Source organism: Mus pahari, chromosome 2 (assembly GCF_900095145.1).
Source record: "Mus pahari chromosome 2, PAHARI_EIJ_v1.1, whole genome shotgun sequence".
Classification (NCBI taxonomy): Eukaryota; Metazoa; Chordata; class Mammalia; order Rodentia; family Muridae; genus Mus; species Mus pahari.
The window spans coordinates 15614170-15620388 of NC_034591.1; positions in this window are offsets into that span (position 1 = coordinate 15614170).

Below are 6219 nucleotides of genomic sequence, written 5' to 3' on the forward strand. Positions count from 1 at the left end.
TTCGATAAAAGCTCTCTCTCTCTCTCTCTCTCCCTTTCTCCCCCTCTCCCCTCTCTTTTTCTCTCCCCCTCTCCTCTCCCTCCCTCTCCCCTCTCTTTCTTCTCTTCTCTTCTCTTCTCTTCTCTTCTCTTCTCTTCTCTTCTCTTCTCTTCTCTTCTCATGGAAGCCAGAAGAGGACAACAGATTCCCTGAAATTGTACTTAAATAATGATGTGAGCCACCAAGGGTAGACACTGGGATCCGAACTCAGGTCCTCTGCAAGAGCAGCGAGTGCTCTGCTCCTGCCCACTGGGCCATTTCCCCAGCCGTGTGATTCTGCTTTTAAAACACTTGCTAAGATATCGGAGCCAAATGTAAGAAGTAGCCATATAACCTTTGTGTGCAAAAGTAACGTTTTAAATAAGTGCAGAGTGAGTGACAGGAAATTACCTGCTGATTTGGACTGTTGCTGTCAGTTTCCGTGGCTGTCAGGAGGAGCCTTTTCACAGTATTTTACAGACTTGTCAAACAGTAATAAGTGACACCTTCATTGTCTACACAAAGGCCTTTTTTCACCCACTTCATTTTCTCTGGCTGATCCTGAAAATACCCATGACATCAACAAACTGCTAACTGCTTCTCAGTTTAACCTCTCAGAACTCCATTGCCCCCTGTGTGTCCTCACTGCTCAGCATCTTGCATAGGGCTCCTGCCAGTGCCTGCATTCTTTTTTTTTTTTTTTTTTTTAAAAAACTTCCTGAATCCTTATTTCTTTGAGGTTGATGAACCTCATTAGGGGGGTAAAAAAGAGAGAGCGTGCACACTATGCATCCACCATTTCTCCTGGGCCCGGGGATAAAATGTCAAGGAACTCTTCCTATAAAGCTTTCAAGAAAGCTCCCAGGGAGGGAGGACTTTGGCCCCTTCTCACTTCCTGAAGCTTAAGAGAAACTGTCAAGATTATAAACTTGTGGGTCACTTTTCTTAACATTTCTGATGGCTTGGGTAAACTGCACTCTCACTTCTTCCCCACTAATATCAGCTTACAGTAAATACTGCATAACCAGTTTCTTAACCACAATCTGTCGTCCAGTTGGAATATGTACTTAAGTTTGGGACGGAGGTGAGAACCAGAGGTGAAGTCAGCCTCTGACTAAAAGCTCCCTTGGCGAGCCAGTAGCGACCACAAAGCAGGAAGCAGAAGGGAGAGGGCGGAGTCAGCCAGGCAGAGTGAGTAGAAACCATCCGGTTGGGTTGGGTTTGGTTTAATCTTACTTTATGTGCATCAGTGTTGCTTGCATGTATGTCTGAGGGTGTTGGACCCTCTGGAGCTGGAGGTACAGTGGTGAGCTGCCATGTGAGTTCTGGAAATTGAACCGAGGTCCTCTGGAAGAGCAGCCAGTGCTCTTAACTGCTAAAGTATCTCTCCAGCCCTCCAGCCTTGGAGTTCTTTTAACAAATGTTTATTGGTGAAATGGCTCAGCAAGAATGAAGGCACTTGGCACAGAGCCTGACAAACTGAGGTCAGTCCCCAAGGCCCACATGGTGGAAGGGAGAACTGACCCCAGCAAGTGGTCCCCTGACCCAGCATGTGTACTGTGGAAGTCTCCTGCACATATGCATATACTAGTCCTCTCCCTTCCCCTCCCTCTCTCTCTCACACACACAATATAAATAAATGTTGTAAAAATGGTTTTGTTTTTATTTTTGTTTTTTAGAGGCAGGTTCTCTCTACATAGCCCTGACAGTCCTGGAAATCACTTTGTAGACCAGGCTACCCTTGAACTCACAGAGACCTACCTACCTCCGCTCCCAGTGCTAGGATTAAAGGCAACCAGACCCAGCAAATGTAGTAAAACATGCTTTTAAACTTTTATTGAGCCCCTGGTACATATAGCATTTATGATGCTAAACATTACATATACAGTGACAGGCTAAGGAGCATGCTCCTAGACTCGGAAGATAAAACATTACGTGTGTGTGTGTGTGTGTGTGTGTGTGTGTGTGTGTGTGTGTGTGTGTGTGAGATAAAGGAAATACAATTCTACAGTAGTTATTCAAGCTACTTTGGAGTAAAGCAGAAGCAGGTGTGACACATGACACATGCCTGTAACCCCACCATCTGGAAGATAAGGCAAGAAAATCACTGAGCTCTAAGTGATCAGTGCATTTGCTGAAGATTTTTTTCTTCCACAGTTTCCCCTTTGTCCCTTTGATCTGCTCAGTGGAGTATATTTATATGGGTCTATTTCTATGCTTTCTGTTAATTGATTTCTTTCTCCAGTACCACATTATCATGCGTCCTGTAGCTTGACAAGAAGTCTCAAAGTCAAGTAGTATCAGTCCTTTATATCTTCTCTTTCCTGTTGTTTGTTGAGACAGACCCTCTCTATGTAGCCTTAGCTGACCCAGAACTCACTGTGTAGACCAAGCTGGCCTCTAGCATAAAGATGTACCTGCCTCTGCCCTCTAAGTGCTGTGATCAAAGGTGTGTGCCATCGCCGTTGGCTCAAGTTTGTTCTTGATTCTATGCAAGTTACTACGGGTTTTTTCCTTCTTCAGATATATTTGAAATCAGCTTGGAAATGATGTACACACCTTTAATCCCAGCACTTGGGAGGCAGAGGCAGGCAGATCTCTGTGAGTTCTAAGCCAGCCTGGTCTACAGAGCAAGGCCGGGGCTACAAAGAAAATCTCTGTCTCAGGAAAAAAAAAAAAAAATGAAACCAGTTGGTTAGTATCCACAGAATAATTCTCTGGTTTGCTTAGGATTTTACTGAATCTGGAAAAGAGCTAACAGTGTCAAACCTTCTTATCCGTGAACATTGGCTACCTGTTTATTTAGTTCTTTTAATTTTGTAATTTAAATTTTGTAATTTTTCTTGGAAGATATGGAAATTTGTTAGATTTATAAATAGATTTCATATTCGGGGTAATAAATGGTATTATGATTCTCATTTCAAATTCTGTGTGCTCATTTTGCTTTGCTTGTATTTTGTTTGTTTTCTATCTTGAGACAGTCTCATGTACCCCAGGCTTGCCTTGAACTTGTTGCTGTGTAGCTGAGGATGATCTTTAACTCCTAAGCTTCCTGCCTCCACCTCCCAAGTGGCAGGGTTGCATGCAAACACCATTATAACAACCCCACCCCTGTCCTGTGTTTGGCCTGGAATGTCGGATCTTATTCTCCTTCTTCCCAAGTGCTGGGTTAGGAGGGTACTGCAACACCCAGCTTTCTTTCAAAGCAAAGCTTATTTATCTCGCGTTTGCTTCTATGTTGTAAAATCTTTTCTGAAGAGATACTCAGTAACCTCAGTACTTGAGAGCCTGAGCTAGAGGACCAGGAGCCATTGGCAGGAAAATAAAATCTAAACTAACCTAGGATCCATAGTGAGACCCTTTCTCAATAAAACAAAAGAAAACAGGTTAAGAGAGATACTTAGGGGGAGAATGTTACACAGCAGTATCCACACCGCTTCCAGGCCTCTTTCCTCCATGCTGTTGACTTTTAAACACGGAGACCAAGTCGGTTATCTTGTTGTCTCCTTGTGGCTTCGTTTGAGGTGGCAATCCCTTCAATTTTCTAAGACTCAGGAGAAACTTTTAAATAACTTTCTCCACAGACTTGATTAAATCCCTAGGTAAAGGATAGGAATTTTCTTTTCAGATCTTAAGAATTTTAGATGCTGGGGTTTGTTGGGGACCTAGGACCGTGAAGGCAAACTGGACATTACTGCTTTGCTTACGTGGAGCAGAAGCCAAGAAAGCAAGCAGGCCAGCCTTTGCCCAAACACTCAGTTGTTTCAGGTTTGTTTCACCTCCCTCCTTCCGTGTGGCTCCTCACCAAAGAACTCTTCGGCAGCCGTGAATGATCTTCATAAAGTAGAATAAAGTAGATCATATTTCTGATTCCCTCCTTATACCTGTCATTGGCTTCCTAGCTCACCTAGACTCACAGGTTTAGAGAGAGAAGAATTTCTCCATATGAGCTGTTCCTCATACACAGATATCTCTGGGCTGCCTATTATGTACCATGCATTGTTCATACAAAAGAAAGGGAACTGGTTTTGTTTGTTGGTTGGTTTTTGGTGTGTGTGTGTGTGTGCGCGTGTGTGTGTGTGCGTGTGTGTGTGCGTGTGTGTGCGTGTGTGCGTGTGTGTGCGCGTGTGTGTGTGTGCGTGTGTGTGTGCGTGTGTGTGTGTGTGTGTGTGTGTGTGTGTGTGTGTGTGTGTGTGTGTAAAATCTGTTCTTCAAGCATCTCTACATCTTCCCTACTTTATAGCCTGCCTTATCTGCCTGAAATGTGTAGGGTTTTGCTTTTACTTAGTTTTGTTTTAGATTTTTAAAACCTTTATGTTATGTTTTATGTTTATGTTCTCTCTTTTGCATTTTGGAAACAGGATTTCATGAAGCGGGCTGGAGAGACGGCTCAGCAGTTAAGAGTACTTACTGACTGCTCTTCCAGAGGTCCCGAGTTCAGTTCCCAACAACCACATGGTGGCTCACAACCATCTGTAATGACCCATGTACTCTTCTGGAATGTGTCTGAAGACAGCTACAATGTACTCAAATAAATAAAAATAAATAAATCTTTAAAAGGAAAAAAAAAAAAAAAAAAAAGGATTTCATGAAGCCCAAGCTGGCTTCAAATTCACTCTGCAGCCAAGATACCCCTAACCTGGTCTTCCCGCCTCTCCCTCCCCTCCCATGTGCTTTATAGGCATGTACCGCCACACCAGTTATTTGTATACGGTACTGAAACAGGAACCCAGAACTTCAAACATACTGTGTGAACACTCTGAATGAGCTCTATCCCTAGGCTGCTTCTGTGTTAAATCATGTTGATGGCATTCCATTATAGTCAGTCTTGAACCACAAACATACGCATAGCTACAATTTTGAAAACTAGAGGAGAGCCGGGCAGTGGTGGCGCACGCCTTTAATCCCAGCACTTGGGAGGCAGAGGCAGGCAGATTTCTGAGTTTGAGGCCAGCCTGGTCTACAGAGTGAGTTCCAGGGCAGCTAGGGCTACACAGGGAAACCCTATCTCGAAAAACCAAAAAAGAAAAAAAAGAAAACTAGAGGAAAGAAGCATTGTTGTTCAAAATCTTTAGTTATCACACATGGAGATAAATCCATTTGTCTACTTGTACTTTGAAGCATCCATACTAGGTATGTATTAAATGCGTCAACACAAAAACTATTGCTTAAAAGGAATAAGAGATAGTTTATTCTAGAGCCATTTTGAGTGACTGTGGCCTGGGAACAAATTTACATTACCTCAAATCTTATGTTCCAGTGTGGAAGCACTTTTGTAGTTGTTTGTTTGTTTCAAGACAGGGTTTCTCTGTGTAGCCCTGGCTGTCCTGGAACTCACTCTGTAGACCAGGCTGGCCTCGAACTCAGAAATCTGCCTGCCTCTGCCTCCGAAGTGCTGGAATTAAAGGCGTGCACCACCATGCCCGGACACCACTTTTGTAGTTTTACAGAACAGAGAAGTCACAAATCAAGGCAAGTCGAAAATACATTCCTGGGTACATCAGAGAGGCAGATATAGCCAGGTGCTGTTTGATGGCATTCTTAGTGATTGCATTGGTGAAAGCCAGAAGTCTGCTAAGATAATAGGACTTTTAAAAATTCTATTAGTCACAAGGTGTTAGTTCTGACACAGAGATGGGCAAGGAATGTCTGTTCCAGTGGGCTAGAACTGGCCCAAGATACTGTAATTTTCCTTCTGGATCTGCAACATTCCAATCTCTACAGTACTGAAATTCTAATTGGCCAGTCAGTCTCTGCGGACACAGCTTCTTTTCAGGAGTTTTCATTTGAAATGTCCATGAGGGGGCTGGAGAGATGGCTCAGCAGTTAAGAGCACTGGCTGCTCTTCCAAAGGTCCTGAGTTCAATTTTCAGCAGCCACCTGGTGACTCACAGCTATCTATAGAGGGTCCAATGCCCTTTTCTGGTGTGTCTGAAGACCACAGTGTACTCATATACATAAACTAAGTATTTCAAAAAGAAAAAGATTTTCTATCCCATCTGGGCTGGAGAGGTGGCTCAGTGGTTAAGAGCACTGACTGCTCTACCAGTGGTCCTGAGTTCAAATTCCGGCAACCAGATGGTGGCTCACAACCATCCGTAATGAGATCTGATGCCTTCTGGGGTGTCTGAAGACAGCCACAGGTATACTTACATATAATAAAATCTTTTTTAAAACATGTCTGTGAGGTCTCAGAACCAT